The sequence below is a fragment of the Dendrobates tinctorius genome, unplaced genomic scaffold (genome assembly GCF_039654945.1).
Source record: "Dendrobates tinctorius isolate UK_male_01 unplaced genomic scaffold, ASM3965494v1 ptg000584l, whole genome shotgun sequence".
In the NCBI taxonomy this organism is placed as follows: Eukaryota; Metazoa; Chordata; class Amphibia; order Anura; family Dendrobatidae; genus Dendrobates; species Dendrobates tinctorius.
The window spans coordinates 81,929-98,479 of record NW_027362242.1 but is presented as its reverse complement, the minus strand read 5'-3'; the positions used below and the strand labels follow the sequence as shown (position 1 = coordinate 98,479).

The window sequence follows — 16,551 nt, the reverse complement described above, 5'->3', positions numbered from 1 at the left end:
AGGCTAAGGAATTGGAAATGTGCAACTTGGACCAAGAAAAACTAATTGCAGAGCGGCGACATTGGAAAAAAGCATTCAAATCATGCTTTGAAAACACTACTTGCTTATCCCGATTTCAATTCAATCTGTCTTTGGAAACCGCTTAAGAGAGTGAGTGCACCATTCCCAGAGAAACTGCCATACTGGGCTGATACGTGGAGTGAAGTGAGCAAGCTCTTTTTCCATCTCCCTGTTCTAAAAATCCATTTAATATATGGTCCCCAGATAGGGGACGTATCAGATATTAAACTGATAAGAACAGATACTACACTTGATCTTAGCCAAAAGGCCGAGAAGCGATAACCAGAAATGGTTTGCCGCTTGCAAGGCCACAGGGCTTAAGACAGGCACCCATTGTGGAGAATGACACAGACACCACCCTGAGGAAGACATTCAAACCAAGTCTGGGCGCATAACAAAAGCGCAGGCGGCTGATTTTTTTTTTTTTTTTTTCCCCCAGGATTCCACTCCACGCGCTTTTAATTTGCATAGGCCAACCCCTTTTTTGTTAGGCCACCCTCCCCTCACGGTCAAACGCGCTTCAGTACTAGGAAAGAGGCCAGAGGAGCACTGCTCCTACACCGCCCCCTCTACTACCCTCCCTAAATGAAAGGTCTTGCTTTAAGGCTGTGTGCACACGCTGCGGATTGGCCGCTACAGACACGCAGCAGTTTTAGCTGCGGTGTACAGTACCATTCATTTGAATGGGTAAAAAAAAACGCTGTGCCGACGCTGCGGAAAAAACCGCGCGGATTTGCTGCGGTTTTGAATCCGCAGAAAGAATTGCATGTCAATTCTTTCTGTGGAAAACGCTGCGGGTTCCTATCTCCACCATTGTGGAGATAGTGAATCCGCAGGACCAAACCGCAGGCAAAACCGCAGATAATCCGCAGGTCTTTGGACCTGCGGATTATCTGCGGTTTTTGCTAAATCCGTGCGGATTAATCCGCAGCGGAATCCGCAGCGTGTGAACGTGGCCTAACTCTCCTGGTGCCAGATATTGTAACCAGGAGGCGAGCATGGCCCACCTGTCTGCTCAGGCTCACTCAGCAGACTGAAGCTGAATACTACTGCGCAGCTGCTACAGACTGTGGGCTGCCCATTGTGACACGTGGTCCCATTGTGAGACGTGGTCGAACACATCCAAGCATTGTGTGCTATGAATGGCATGATTCCTATCACAGTGTTCCATGGATGGACACATCCTATTTACTGCAGGCAAGCAGCGCACCTAGCTGCTGCTGCTGCTGCTACAAGCCACTAGAATACCGTCCGTCTGTCAGACAGGTGGACGTAGGCAGAACATTCAAATAACTCGCCAGATAAATCGTTGCTTTTCCATTTTATTCATATATGAATTAATTCAAAATTGAACAGTAAATTTCAAAGTTGGAAGGCCACAAGAGGGGGACAATGTTTCAAAAATGAAGCGACATATCATTGCATGAGGGATGTGGTAGGAATTGAATGCTTGAATTAAGACTGGGGAAGTTCTGAGGCGAAGGGGCTGCAGGCCTTGTAGCAGGTGGGTGTGCAGAAATGTAGCTATCCAAAGCCAAACACATTACTGCAGCTTGTCACACCTATACCTACCAAACAGCAAAGGCCAAGATAGATCGTTATTTTACGGACACATTGAATACAGTGCAATGCCTCCCATATAGCGGTGAATAAGAGTAGTAGTAGTAGTAGTAGTAGTAGTAGTAGAAGAGTTGGTCAAGTTAAATCAAGGCTAAGGAATTGGAAATGTGCAACTTGGACCAAGAAAAACTAATTGCAGAGCGGCGACATTGGAAAAAAGCATTCAAATCATGCTTTGAAAACACTACTTGCTTATCCCGATTTCAATTCAATCTGTCTTTGGAAACCGCTTAAGAGAGTGAGTGCACCATTCCCAGAGAAACTGCCATACTGGGCTGATACGTGGAGTGAAGTGAGCAAGCTCTTTTTCCATCTCCCTGTTCTAAAAATCCATTTAATATATGGTCCCCAGATAGGGGACGTATCAGATATTAAACTGATAAGAACAGATACTACACTTGATCTTAGCCAAAAGGCCGAGAAGCGATAACCAGAAATGGTTTGCCGCTTGCAAGGCCACAGGGCTTAAGACAGGCACCCATTGTGGAGAATGACACAGACACCACCCTGAGGAAGACATTCAAACCAAGTCTGGGCGCATAACAAAAGCGCAGGCGGCTGATTTTTTTTTTTTTTTTTTCCCCCAGGATTCCACTCCACGCGCTTTTAATTTGCATAGGCCAACCCCTTTTTTGTTAGGCCACCCTCCCCTCACGGTCAAACGCGCTTCAGTACTAGGAAAGAGGCCAGAGGAGCACTGCTCCTACACCGCCCCCTCTACTACCCTCCCTAAATGAAAGGTCTTGCTTTAAGGCTGTGTGCACACGCTGCGGATTGGCCGCTACAGACACGCAGCAGTTTTAGCTGCGGTGTACAGTACCATTCATTTGAATGGGTAAAAAAAAACGCTGTGCCGACGCTGCGGAAAAAACCGCGCGGATTTGCTGCGGTTTTGAATCCGCAGAAAGAATTGCATGTCAATTCTTTCTGTGGAAAACGCTGCGGGTTCCTATCTCCACCATTGTGGAGATAGTGAATCCGCAGGACCAAACCGCAGGCAAAACCGCAGATAATCCGCAGGTCTTTGGACCTGCGGATTATCTGCGGTTTTTGCTAAATCCGTGCGGATTAATCCGCAGCGGAATCCGCAGCGTGTGAACGTGGCCTAACTCTCCTGGTGCCAGATATTGTAACCAGGAGGCGAGCATGGCCCACCTGTCTGCTCAGGCTCACTCAGCAGACTGAAGCTGAATACTACTGCGCAGCTGCTACAGACTGTGGGCTGCCCATTGTGACACGTGGTCCCATTGTGAGACGTGGTCGAACACATCCAAGCATTGTGTGCTATGAATGGCATGATTCCTATCACAGTGTTCCATGGATGGACACATCCTATTTACTGCAGGCAAGCAGCGCACCTAGCTGCTGCTGCTGCTGCTACAAGCCACTAGAATACCGTCCGTCTGTCAGACAGGTGGACGTAGGCAGAACATTCAAATAACTCGCCAGATAAATCGTTGCTTTTCCATTTTATTCATATATGAATTAATTCAAAATTGAACAGTAAATTTCAAAGTTGGAAGGCCACAAGAGGGGGACAATGTTTCAAAAATGAAGCGACATATCATTGCATGAGGGATGTGGTAGGAATTGAATGCTTGAATTAAGACTGGGGAAGTTCTGAGGCGAAGGGGCTGCAGGCCTTGTAGCAGGTGGGTGTGCAGAAATGTAGCTATCCAAAGCCAAACACATTACTGCAGCTTGTCACACCTATACCTACCAAACAGCAAAGGCCAAGATAGATCGTTATTTTACGGACACATTGAATACAGTGCAATGCCTCCCATATAGCGGTGAATAAGAGTAGTAGTAGTAGTAGTAGTAGTAGTAGTAGAAGAGTTGGTCAAGTTAAATCAAGGCTAAGGAATTGGAAATGTGCAACTTGGACCAAGAAAAACTAATTGCAGAGCGGCGACATTGGAAAAAAGCATTCAAATCATGCTTTGAAAACACTACTTGCTTATCCCGATTTCAATTCAATCTGTCTTTGGAAACCGCTTAAGAGAGTGAGTGCACCATTCCCAGAGAAACTGCCATACTGGGCTGATACGTGGAGTGAAGTGAGCAAGCTCTTTTTCCATCTCCCTGTTCTAAAAATCCATTTAATATATGGTCCCCAGATAGGGGACGTATCAGATATTAAACTGATAAGAACAGATACTACACTTGATCTTAGCCAAAAGGCCGAGAAGCGATAACCAGAAATGGTTTGCCGCTTGCAAGGCCACAGGGCTTAAGACAGGCACCCATTGTGGAGAATGACACAGACACCACCCTGAGGAAGACATTCAAACCAAGTCTGGGCGCATAACAAAAGCGCAGGCGGCTGATTTTTTTTTTTTTTTTTTCCCCCAGGATTCCACTCCACGCGCTTTTAATTTGCATAGGCCAACCCCTTTTTTGTTAGGCCACCCTCCCCTCACGGTCAAACGCGCTTCAGTACTAGGAAAGAGGCCAGAGGAGCACTGCTCCTACACCGCCCCCTCTACTACCCTCCCTAAATGAAAGGTCTTGCTTTAAGGCTGTGTGCACACGCTGCGGATTGGCCGCTACAGACACGCAGCAGTTTTAGCTGCGGTGTACAGTACCATTCATTTGAATGGGTAAAAAAAAACGCTGTGCCGACGCTGCGGAAAAAACCGCGCGGATTTGCTGCGGTTTTGAATCCGCAGAAAGAATTGCATGTCAATTCTTTCTGTGGAAAACGCTGCGGGTTCCTATCTCCACCATTGTGGAGATAGTGAATCCGCAGGACCAAACCGCAGGCAAAACCGCAGATAATCCGCAGGTCTTTGGACCTGCGGATTATCTGCGGTTTTTGCTAAATCCGTGCGGATTAATCCGCAGCGGAATCCGCAGCGTGTGAACGTGGCCTAACTCTCCTGGTGCCAGATATTGTAACCAGGAGGCGAGCATGGCCCACCTGTCTGCTCAGGCTCACTCAGCAGACTGAAGCTGAATACTACTGCGCAGCTGCTACAGACTGTGGGCTGCCCATTGTGACACGTGGTCCCATTGTGAGACGTGGTCGAACACATCCAAGCATTGTGTGCTATGAATGGCATGATTCCTATCACAGTGTTCCATGGATGGACACATCCTATTTACTGCAGGCAAGCAGCGCACCTAGCTGCTGCTGCTGCTGCTACAAGCCACTAGAATACCGTCCGTCTGTCAGACAGGTGGACGTAGGCAGAACATTCAAATAACTCGCCAGATAAATCGTTGCTTTTCCATTTTATTCATATATGAATTAATTCAAAATTGAACAGTAAATTTCAAAGTTGGAAGGCCACAAGAGGGGGACAATGTTTCAAAAATGAAGCGACATATCATTGCATGAGGGATGTGGTAGGAATTGAATGCTTGAATTAAGACTGGGGAAGTTCTGAGGCGAAGGGGCTGCAGGCCTTGTAGCAGGTGGGTGTGCAGAAATGTAGCTATCCAAAGCCAAACACATTACTGCAGCTTGTCACACCTATACCTACCAAACAGCAAAGGCCAAGATAGATCGTTATTTTACGGACACATTGAATACAGTGCAATGCCTCCCATATAGCGGTGAATAAGAGTAGTAGTAGTAGTAGTAGAAGAGTTGGTCAAGTTAAATCAAGGCTAAGGAATTGGAAATGTGCAACTTGGACCAAGAAAAACTAATTGCAGAGCGGCGACATTGGAAAAAAGCATTCAAATCATGCTTTGAAAACACTACTTGCTTATCCCGATTTCAATTCAATCTGTCTTTGGAAACCGCTTAAGAGAGTGAGTGCACCATTCCCAGAGAAACTGCCATACTGGGCTGATACGTGGAGTGAAGTGAGCAAGCTCTTTTTCCATCTCCCTGTTCTAAAAATCCATTTAATATATGGTCCCCAGATAGGGGACGTATCAGATATTAAACTGATAAGAACAGATACTACACTTGATCTTAGCCAAAAGGCCGAGAAGCGATAACCAGAAATGGTTTGCCGCTTGCAAGGCCACAGGGCTTAAGACAGGCACCCATTGTGGAGAATGACACAGACACCACCCTGAGGAAGACATTCAAACCAAGTCTGGGCGCATAACAAAAGCGCAGGCGGCTGATTTTTTTTTTTTTTTTTTCCCCCAGGATTCCACTCCACGCGCTTTTAATTTGCATAGGCCAACCCCTTTTTTGTTAGGCCACCCTCCCCTCACGGTCAAACGCGCTTCAGTACTAGGAAAGAGGCCAGAGGAGCACTGCTCCTACACCGCCCCCTCTACTACCCTCCCTAAATGAAAGGTCTTGCTTTAAGGCTGTGTGCACACGCTGCGGATTGGCCGCTACAGACACGCAGCAGTTTTAGCTGCGGTGTACAGTACCATTCATTTGAATGGGTAAAAAAAAACGCTGTGCCGACGCTGCGGAAAAAACCGCGCGGATTTGCTGCGGTTTTGAATCCGCAGAAAGAATTGCATGTCAATTCTTTCTGTGGAAAACGCTGCGGGTTCCTATCTCCACCATTGTGGAGATAGTGAATCCGCAGGACCAAACCGCAGGCAAAACCGCAGATAATCCGCAGGTCTTTGGACCTGCGGATTATCTGCGGTTTTTGCTAAATCCGTGCGGATTAATCCGCAGCGGAATCCGCAGCGTGTGAACGTGGCCTAACTCTCCTGGTGCCAGATATTGTAACCAGGAGGCGAGCATGGCCCACCTGTCTGCTCAGGCTCACTCAGCAGACTGAAGCTGAATACTACTGCGCAGCTGCTACAGACTGTGGGCTGCCCATTGTGACACGTGGTCCCATTGTGAGACGTGGTCGAACACATCCAAGCATTGTGTGCTATGAATGGCATGATTCCTATCACAGTGTTCCATGGATGGACACATCCTATTTACTGCAGGCAAGCAGCGCACCTAGCTGCTGCTGCTGCTGCTACAAGCCACTAGAATACCGTCCGTCTGTCAGACAGGTGGACGTAGGCAGAACATTCAAATAACTCGCCAGATAAATCGTTGCTTTTCCATTTTATTCATATATGAATTAATTCAAAATTGAACAGTAAATTTCAAAGTTGGAAGGCCACAAGAGGGGGACAATGTTTCAAAAATGAAGCGACATATCATTGCATGAGGGATGTGGTAGGAATTGAATGCTTGAATTAAGACTGGGGAAGTTCTGAGGCGAAGGGGCTGCAGGCCTTGTAGCAGGTGGGTGTGCAGAAATGTAGCTATCCAAAGCCAAACACATTACTGCAGCTTGTCACACCTATACCTACCAAACAGCAAAGGCCAAGATAGATCGTTATTTTACGGACACATTGAATACAGTGCAATGCCTCCCATATAGCGGTGAATAAGAGTAGTAGTAGTAGTAGTAGTAGTAGTAGTAGAAGAGTTGGTCAAGTTAAATCAAGGCTAAGGAATTGGAAATGTGCAACTTGGACCAAGAAAAACTAATTGCAGAGCGGCGACATTGGAAAAAAGCATTCAAATCATGCTTTGAAAACACTACTTGCTTATCCCGATTTCAATTCAATCTGTCTTTGGAAACCGCTTAAGAGAGTGAGTGCACCATTCCCAGAGAAACTGCCATACTGGGCTGATACGTGGAGTGAAGTGAGCAAGCTCTTTTTCCATCTCCCTGTTCTAAAAATCCATTTAATATATGGTCCCCAGATAGGGGACGTATCAGATATTAAACTGATAAGAACAGATACTACACTTGATCTTAGCCAAAAGGCCGAGAAGCGATAACCAGAAATGGTTTGCCGCTTGCAAGGCCACAGGGCTTAAGACAGGCACCCATTGTGGAGAATGACACAGACACCACCCTGAGGAAGACATTCAAACCAAGTCTGGGCGCATAACAAAAGCGCAGGCGGCTGATTTTTTTTTTTTTTTTTTCCCCCAGGATTCCACTCCACGCGCTTTTAATTTGCATAGGCCAACCCCTTTTTTGTTAGGCCACCCTCCCCTCACGGTCAAACGCGCTTCAGTACTAGGAAAGAGGCCAGAGGAGCACTGCTCCTACACCGCCCCCTCTACTACCCTCCCTAAATGAAAGGTCTTGCTTTAAGGCTGTGTGCACACGCTGCGGATTGGCCGCTACAGACACGCAGCAGTTTTAGCTGCGGTGTACAGTACCATTCATTTGAATGGGTAAAAAAAAACGCTGTGCCGACGCTGCGGAAAAAACCGCGCGGATTTGCTGCGGTTTTGAATCCGCAGAAAGAATTGCATGTCAATTCTTTCTGTGGAAAACGCTGCGGGTTCCTATCTCCACCATTGTGGAGATAGTGAATCCGCAGGACCAAACCGCAGGCAAAACCGCAGATAATCCGCAGGTCTTTGGACCTGCGGATTATCTGCGGTTTTTGCTAAATCCGTGCGGATTAATCCGCAGCGGAATCCGCAGCGTGTGAACGTGGCCTAACTCTCCTGGTGCCAGATATTGTAACCAGGAGGCGAGCATGGCCCACCTGTCTGCTCAGGCTCACTCAGCAGACTGAAGCTGAATACTACTGCGCAGCTGCTACAGACTGTGGGCTGCCCATTGTGACACGTGGTCCCATTGTGAGACGTGGTCGAACACATCCAAGCATTGTGTGCTATGAATGGCATGATTCCTATCACAGTGTTCCATGGATGGACACATCCTATTTACTGCAGGCAAGCAGCGCACCTAGCTGCTGCTGCTGCTGCTACAAGCCACTAGAATACCGTCCGTCTGTCAGACAGGTGGACGTAGGCAGAACATTCAAATAACTCGCCAGATAAATCGTTGCTTTTCCATTTTATTCATATATGAATTAATTCAAAATTGAACAGTAAATTTCAAAGTTGGAAGGCCACAAGAGGGGGACAATGTTTCAAAAATGAAGCGACATATCATTGCATGAGGGATGTGGTAGGAATTGAATGCTTGAATTAAGACTGGGGAAGTTCTGAGGCGAAGGGGCTGCAGGCCTTGTAGCAGGTGGGTGTGCAGAAATGTAGCTATCCAAAGCCAAACACATTACTGCAGCTTGTCACACCTATACCTACCAAACAGCAAAGGCCAAGATAGATCGTTATTTTACGGACACATTGAATACAGTGCAATGCCTCCCATATAGCGGTGAATAAGAGTAGTAGTAGTAGTAGTAGTAGTAGTAGTAGAAGAGTTGGTCAAGTTAAATCAAGGCTAAGGAATTGGAAATGTGCAACTTGGACCAAGAAAAACTAATTGCAGAGCGGCGACATTGGAAAAAAGCATTCAAATCATGCTTTGAAAACACTACTTGCTTATCCCGATTTCAATTCAATCTGTCTTTGGAAACCGCTTAAGAGAGTGAGTGCACCATTCCCAGAGAAACTGCCATACTGGGCTGATACGTGGAGTGAAGTGAGCAAGCTCTTTTTCCATCTCCCTGTTCTAAAAATCCATTTAATATATGGTCCCCAGATAGGGGACGTATCAGATATTAAACTGATAAGAACAGATACTACACTTGATCTTAGCCAAAAGGCCGAGAAGCGATAACCAGAAATGGTTTGCCGCTTGCAAGGCCACAGGGCTTAAGACAGGCACCCATTGTGGAGAATGACACAGACACCACCCTGAGGAAGACATTCAAACCAAGTCTGGGCGCATAACAAAAGCGCAGGCGGCTGATTTTTTTTTTTTTTTTTTCCCCCAGGATTCCACTCCACGCGCTTTTAATTTGCATAGGCCAACCCCTTTTTTGTTAGGCCACCCTCCCCTCACGGTCAAACGCGCTTCAGTACTAGGAAAGAGGCCAGAGGAGCACTGCTCCTACACCGCCCCCTCTACTACCCTCCCTAAATGAAAGGTCTTGCTTTAAGGCTGTGTGCACACGCTGCGGATTGGCCGCTACAGACACGCAGCAGTTTTAGCTGCGGTGTACAGTACCATTCATTTGAATGGGTAAAAAAAAACGCTGTGCCGACGCTGCGGAAAAAACCGCGCGGATTTGCTGCGGTTTTGAATCCGCAGAAAGAATTGCATGTCAATTCTTTCTGTGGAAAACGCTGCGGGTTCCTATCTCCACCATTGTGGAGATAGTGAATCCGCAGGACCAAACCGCAGGCAAAACCGCAGATAATCCGCAGGTCTTTGGACCTGCGGATTATCTGCGGTTTTTGCTAAATCCGTGCGGATTAATCCGCAGCGGAATCCGCAGCGTGTGAACGTGGCCTAACTCTCCTGGTGCCAGATATTGTAACCAGGAGGCGAGCATGGCCCACCTGTCTGCTCAGGCTCACTCAGCAGACTGAAGCTGAATACTACTGCGCAGCTGCTACAGACTGTGGGCTGCCCATTGTGACACGTGGTCCCATTGTGAGACGTGGTCGAACACATCCAAGCATTGTGTGCTATGAATGGCATGATTCCTATCACAGTGTTCCATGGATGGACACATCCTATTTACTGCAGGCAAGCAGCGCACCTAGCTGCTGCTGCTGCTGCTACAAGCCACTAGAATACCGTCCGTCTGTCAGACAGGTGGACGTAGGCAGAACATTCAAATAACTCGCCAGATAAATCGTTGCTTTTCCATTTTATTCATATATGAATTAATTCAAAATTGAACAGTAAATTTCAAAGTTGGAAGGCCACAAGAGGGGGACAATGTTTCAAAAATGAAGCGACATATCATTGCATGAGGGATGTGGTAGGAATTGAATGCTTGAATTAAGACTGGGGAAGTTCTGAGGCGAAGGGGCTGCAGGCCTTGTAGCAGGTGGGTGTGCAGAAATGTAGCTATCCAAAGCCAAACACATTACTGCAGCTTGTCACACCTATACCTACCAAACAGCAAAGGCCAAGATAGATCGTTATTTTACGGACACATTGAATACAGTGCAATGCCTCCCATATAGCGGTGAATAAGAGTAGTAGTAGTAGTAGTAGTAGTAGTAGTAGAAGAGTTGGTCAAGTTAAATCAAGGCTAAGGAATTGGAAATGTGCAACTTGGACCAAGAAAAACTAATTGCAGAGCGGCGACATTGGAAAAAAGCATTCAAATCATGCTTTGAAAACACTACTTGCTTATCCCGATTTCAATTCAATCTGTCTTTGGAAACCGCTTAAGAGAGTGAGTGCACCATTCCCAGAGAAACTGCCATACTGGGCTGATACGTGGAGTGAAGTGAGCAAGCTCTTTTTCCATCTCCCTGTTCTAAAAATCCATTTAATATATGGTCCCCAGATAGGGGACGTATCAGATATTAAACTGATAAGAACAGATACTACACTTGATCTTAGCCAAAAGGCCGAGAAGCGATAACCAGAAATGGTTTGCCGCTTGCAAGGCCACAGGGCTTAAGACAGGCACCCATTGTGGAGAATGACACAGACACCACCCTGAGGAAGACATTCAAACCAAGTCTGGGCGCATAACAAAAGCGCAGGCGGCTGATTTTTTTTTTTTTTTTTTCCCCCAGGATTCCACTCCACGCGCTTTTAATTTGCATAGGCCAACCCCTTTTTTGTTAGGCCACCCTCCCCTCACGGTCAAACGCGCTTCAGTACTAGGAAAGAGGCCAGAGGAGCACTGCTCCTACACCGCCCCCTCTACTACCCTCCCTAAATGAAAGGTCTTGCTTTAAGGCTGTGTGCACACGCTGCGGATTGGCCGCTACAGACACGCAGCAGTTTTAGCTGCGGTGTACAGTACCATTCATTTGAATGGGTAAAAAAAAACGCTGTGCCGACGCTGCGGAAAAAACCGCGCGGATTTGCTGCGGTTTTGAATCCGCAGAAAGAATTGCATGTCAATTCTTTCTGTGGAAAACGCTGCGGGTTCCTATCTCCACCATTGTGGAGATAGTGAATCCGCAGGACCAAACCGCAGGCAAAACCGCAGATAATCCGCAGGTCTTTGGACCTGCGGATTATCTGCGGTTTTTGCTAAATCCGTGCGGATTAATCCGCAGCGGAATCCGCAGCGTGTGAACGTGGCCTAACTCTCCTGGTGCCAGATATTGTAACCAGGAGGCGAGCATGGCCCACCTGTCTGCTCAGGCTCACTCAGCAGACTGAAGCTGAATACTACTGCGCAGCTGCTACAGACTGTGGGCTGCCCATTGTGACACGTGGTCCCATTGTGAGACGTGGTCGAACACATCCAAGCATTGTGTGCTATGAATGGCATGATTCCTATCACAGTGTTCCATGGATGGACACATCCTATTTACTGCAGGCAAGCAGCGCACCTAGCTGCTGCTGCTGCTGCTACAAGCCACTAGAATACCGTCCGTCTGTCAGACAGGTGGACGTAGGCAGAACATTCAAATAACTCGCCAGATAAATCGTTGCTTTTCCATTTTATTCATATATGAATTAATTCAAAATTGAACAGTAAATTTCAAAGTTGGAAGGCCACAAGAGGGGGACAATGTTTCAAAAATGAAGCGACATATCATTGCATGAGGGATGTGGTAGGAATTGAATGCTTGAATTAAGACTGGGGAAGTTCTGAGGCGAAGGGGCTGCAGGCCTTGTAGCAGGTGGGTGTGCAGAAATGTAGCTATCCAAAGCCAAACACATTACTGCAGCTTGTCACACCTATACCTACCAAACAGCAAAGGCCAAGATAGATCGTTATTTTACGGACACATTGAATACAGTGCAATGCCTCCCATATAGCGGTGAATAAGAGTAGTAGTAGTAGTAGTAGTAGTAGTAGTAGTAGTAGAAGAGTTGGTCAAGTTAAATCAAGGCTAAGGAATTGGAAATGTGCAACTTGGACCAAGAAAAACTAATTGCAGAGCGGCGACATTGGAAAAAAGCATTCAAATCATGCTTTGAAAACACTACTTGCTTATCCCGATTTCAATTCAATCTGTCTTTGGAAACCGCTTAAGAGAGTGAGTGCACCATTCCCAGAGAAACTGCCATACTGGGCTGATACGTGGAGTGAAGTGAGCAAGCTCTTTTTCCATCTCCCTGTTCTAAAAATCCATTTAATATATGGTCCCCAGATAGGGGACGTATCAGATATTAAACTGATAAGAACAGATTTTTTTTTTTTTAATTTGGCTATCCCCAACATAGGGATAAAACCGTTTATTTAAAATTTTAACAGATTACAAAGATTAAAACAAATATAATTCAAAATAAATCAATGAAACTTATACAATTCAAAGGGGAGATCACATCAAATTATCAGGTTCCATTGGTCGACAAGCCATTTTTTGGATACATGTACATTTTGTTTTTTGTCCATTAAATAGTAGGTGTACATATCACATAAGCAAAGTTCTAAAACATTGTCCACTGAAAAAGCATCTTGATTAAAAACAGCAATATTTCGTGCTTTCCAGAGAGCTGACTTGGCGCAGTTGACTGTCTTCCAAGCCATTATTTGCTGGTCCATGGTGGGGCATTCCATAAGTCCATATAGCACCGTTTTATAATTAAAGTCCTTGAGGTCTGCCACTCTTTCCAGCAGGGGGAGCAGTCTTCTCCAGAGGTCTTTAGCAAATTTACATGACCACAATAGATGTTCCACTGTTTCCTCATCCTGGCATCCGACTCTTGGGCAGATGGCAGACCTCACAAATCCTCTTCTGTATTGGAATGCCCGGCAAGGAAGACAGCTGTGCGCGCAACTCCAAGCCAGATCTCTCTGTACATTAAAAAGATTAAAACCATTAATCATTTTCCAGATAGATGTAGATTCTTCATCATCATATCTTTCAATATTGCATATTTCCTCATTTTTTCGTATCTCTTTAATTAGTTTTTTACTGTCTTTTAATTCCTCTATTTTCTTATTCCCTAAATTAAAATCCGACACTATTTTCCTTAAAATCATATAATGCGCTGGCAAGTTAAAAGCATAGGGAGCAGATAAATTAACTTTATACCATCCAAGATTCCTCATAAAAAAACCAGTATTAAAACGCATAAAAAAGGACCAATAGTGGGTCTTAAAAAAGGCATTAAAACAGTAAACGAAAAAATGGATTAAAAGAAACCTATTAAAATCTGGGAAATCTTTACCACCTTTCGGTTTTGCTTTCATCACAATTTCTCTTTTCAGCTTCTCCATTTTTGAGTTCCAAAAGAAAGTAAAACAAGTTTTAGTTATCTTTTTCAAAACATTAACCGGTGGGGGGAAAACCATACTGAGATACAGTAACAGTGGTAAAATCACCATTTTTAAAATCAATACTTTACCCTCCATCGTAAGTTTTCTCATGTTCCACATACATATTTTCGTATTTATTTTCTGAGTAATTGCTTCCCAACTATTATATCCATCATTTTTTTCCGTGAATAATACACCTAAAATGGTAATGGATTCAGTTATGTCAACGGGTACATCATGTAAAACCATCCCCCCAACACTTAAAATATTACATTTGTTAAAATTAATTTTAAAACCAGAGGCTGAGCAGAAAGCTTGCACTTGATGAAGGGCTTTCGTCAGGGATGGAGCATCACGACATAAAACTGCTACATCATCCATGTAACCTACGACCTTAGCCTCCAAACCACCGCTTCCAGGCAAAGGTATTCCACATATCTGGTTATTTCGGCGTAATGCACATAACATCGGTTCCAGCGCACAAATAAAAAGTAGGGGGGACAGGGGGCATCCCTGCTTTACCCCAGACTTTAAGGGTATATCTTGTGTCTTAAAACCATTAACTAAAATCTTACTTGTACAATCTTTGTAAAATGCTTTAAGAGAAAATAAAAAACCTTCCGGTATGCCCATTTTTTCTAAAACTTTAAAAAGATAAAAATGTGAGACACGATCAAATGCTTTTTCAAAGTCGATAGATAAAATCGCCATTTTCCCCTTTCGATCTTTCACATCCTCAATACAGTCTTTCACTAAATTCAGATTATCCCATATACTACGCCCCGGCACCCCACACACTTGATTAGAATGTATAATATTGCTGATGACTCCTTTTAGACGATTTGCACAGATTTTAGCCATTATTTTATAATCACAATTTAGGAGTGTTATCGGTCTCCAGTTTTCTAATTTTGATTTATCGCCTTTTTTATACAAAAGGGAGACTTCACCTTTCTTCCAAGAATTTAATAAAACCTTACTGGTAAAAACTTCAGTAAACAAATAAAACAAATCATCTTTTAAAATATCATAAAAACATACATAAAATTCAATTGGGATACCATCAGAACCGGGGACTTTGCCTTTTTTAAAACTTTTTATGGTTTTTAAAATCTCTTGTTCTGTTAATGGGTGTAATAAAAATTCTTGTGATGAGGGATCTAAAACAGCTGTTATTTCTTGCAGGGAGTCTTCCATTAGTTTTTCATCTATAATTTTTTCATTGAAAAGAGTAGTAAAAAAAACCTCAACTTTCCCCAACATCTGTTTTATATTATTTTCTCCATCTATATAGTCAATTATTACTTTTTCTTTTTTATTTTTCCTAAAAAAATATCTAGAACATTTTTCATTTTCTTCTATGTGCTGTATTCTAGAACGGAAAATTATCTCTTTCCCTTTTTGTTCTAGCCATTTTGAAATCTCTTCTTTTAAGGTTGAAATATCATGTTGCACATCTATCCCATTATCTCTAAGTTTAAATAACATTTGTAAGCGGGTATTTAAAATTCTATATTCTTCATATTTTTCTTTGGCTTTAAAAAGACTCTTTTTAATAAAAAAATTCCTTATTTTAACTTTCATTCTGTCCCACCATACACTTATAGAAATATTTGGACTTCTTTCTTTTTTACATTTTCTATAAAACTCGGTAAAATCTGATAAAATCTGCGGGTCAGTTAAAAGGGACACGTTCATTTTCCAGCTTTTCTTACCACATTTTTTGTTTTCATTTACTTTTATGCTAAAAGATAAAAGTTTATGGTCTGAAAATAAATTAGTTAAAACTTCACATTTTGCAGGTATTGTTTTATCTGAACCGAAGATAAAATCAATTCTAGAGCTACAATTAGAATTGCTCCAGGTGAAACCGGCTTCCTCCGGGCTGCCTCTATTACACTCTTTATATATATCAATTAGCTTAGCATCTGTCACTATATCATGCAGCATACCTGAGGTTTTATCGTAGTTCCTGCTGACAGAGCTGGAACGCCGGTTTTCACCTTTAAAAATACAATTAAAATCGCCTGCTAAGATAAAAGGTTCAGAGTTATTAATAAATAATGGTAAAAGATCAAGCATTTCGGCTCTTTCATTTTTTTCTGGAGAGCCATAAAAATTTAAAAACTGCCATTTAATACCATTAATAAAAGCCTTAACTAATAAAATACGACCTGGTAAAATTTCTTGAATAAAATCTATTAAAACGTTCCCTTTAAAAAGTATGGCGACCCCTGCTGATCCCGTAGCATTAGATCCGGACCAGACAGATGGCCCACACTTCCACTCATCCTTATATTTTTTGTATGAAATTTCATGTGGGATATTGCATTCCTGCAAAAATAAAACAGATGCAGTAAAACATGTAAGAAAATTAAAAAGAGCAATTCTCCTTGTTTTAGATTTTATGCCTCTCACATTGAAGGAAATGCCCTTGAGTTCAGCCATCATTAAAAGTATAGGAAGTTTGTTTAAATTTTTTAGAGCAACGGAGTTACCTATCCAACAAACCTGATCAGACCACTGGGCTTTCGCCTCCCTCTTCATCCGATGATACCGTCAGCAGTGTATCCGAGGAGGAGGAAAGATTACCACTTTTAGAAAGACCCGACGCTACAGCCACATAGCTCGGGGAGGGTACTGGCAGAACCTGCTGGGTCTCCATTGGCTGGCCATTTAAATCCTCATCAGGTGGGTCTCCAAGGGGCTCCGCCGCCCCTGTTTGACCTTTAGAAGGTCGTCTTATAGGGGGAGGTTGCGCACAAGGCAGAGCCTCTGAGTCTTCAGAGGCAGCAAGATCCCGGC

The 16,551-nt window shown here is 44.0% G+C and overlaps 8 non-coding genes across 8 annotated transcripts; all 8 read right to left on the bottom strand.

Annotated features, from left to right (window-relative positions):
* Positions 1-149: 149 nt before the first annotated feature.
* Positions 150-340, bottom strand: LOC141078711 (U2 spliceosomal RNA). The gene has a single exon (XR_012228091.1). It is a non-coding gene; the product is annotated as a U2 spliceosomal RNA (small nuclear RNA).
* Positions 341-1,917: 1,577 nt separating this feature from the next.
* Positions 1,918-2,108, bottom strand: LOC141078709 (U2 spliceosomal RNA). Its single transcript, XR_012228089.1, has one exon. It is a non-coding gene; the product is annotated as a U2 spliceosomal RNA (small nuclear RNA).
* Positions 2,109-3,685: 1,577 nt separating this feature from the next.
* LOC141078708 (U2 spliceosomal RNA) lies at positions 3,686-3,876 on the bottom strand. The gene has a single exon (XR_012228088.1). It is a non-coding gene; the product is annotated as a U2 spliceosomal RNA (small nuclear RNA).
* Positions 3,877-5,441: 1,565 nt separating this feature from the next.
* LOC141078707 (U2 spliceosomal RNA) lies at positions 5,442-5,632 on the bottom strand. The gene has a single exon (XR_012228087.1). It is a non-coding gene; the product is annotated as a U2 spliceosomal RNA (small nuclear RNA).
* Positions 5,633-7,209: 1,577 nt separating this feature from the next.
* Positions 7,210-7,400, bottom strand: LOC141078706 (U2 spliceosomal RNA). Its single transcript, XR_012228086.1, has one exon. It is a non-coding gene; the product is annotated as a U2 spliceosomal RNA (small nuclear RNA).
* A 1,577-nt stretch (positions 7,401-8,977) lies between these two features.
* LOC141078705 (U2 spliceosomal RNA) lies at positions 8,978-9,168 on the bottom strand. Its single transcript, XR_012228085.1, has one exon. It is a non-coding gene; the product is annotated as a U2 spliceosomal RNA (small nuclear RNA).
* Positions 9,169-10,745: 1,577 nt separating this feature from the next.
* LOC141078704 (U2 spliceosomal RNA) lies at positions 10,746-10,936 on the bottom strand. The gene has a single exon (XR_012228084.1). It is a non-coding gene; the product is annotated as a U2 spliceosomal RNA (small nuclear RNA).
* A 1,583-nt stretch (positions 10,937-12,519) lies between these two features.
* Positions 12,520-12,711, bottom strand: LOC141078656 (U2 spliceosomal RNA). Its single transcript, XR_012228041.1, has one exon. It is a non-coding gene; the product is annotated as a U2 spliceosomal RNA (small nuclear RNA).
* Between the last annotated feature and the right edge of the window lie 3,840 nt (positions 12,712-16,551).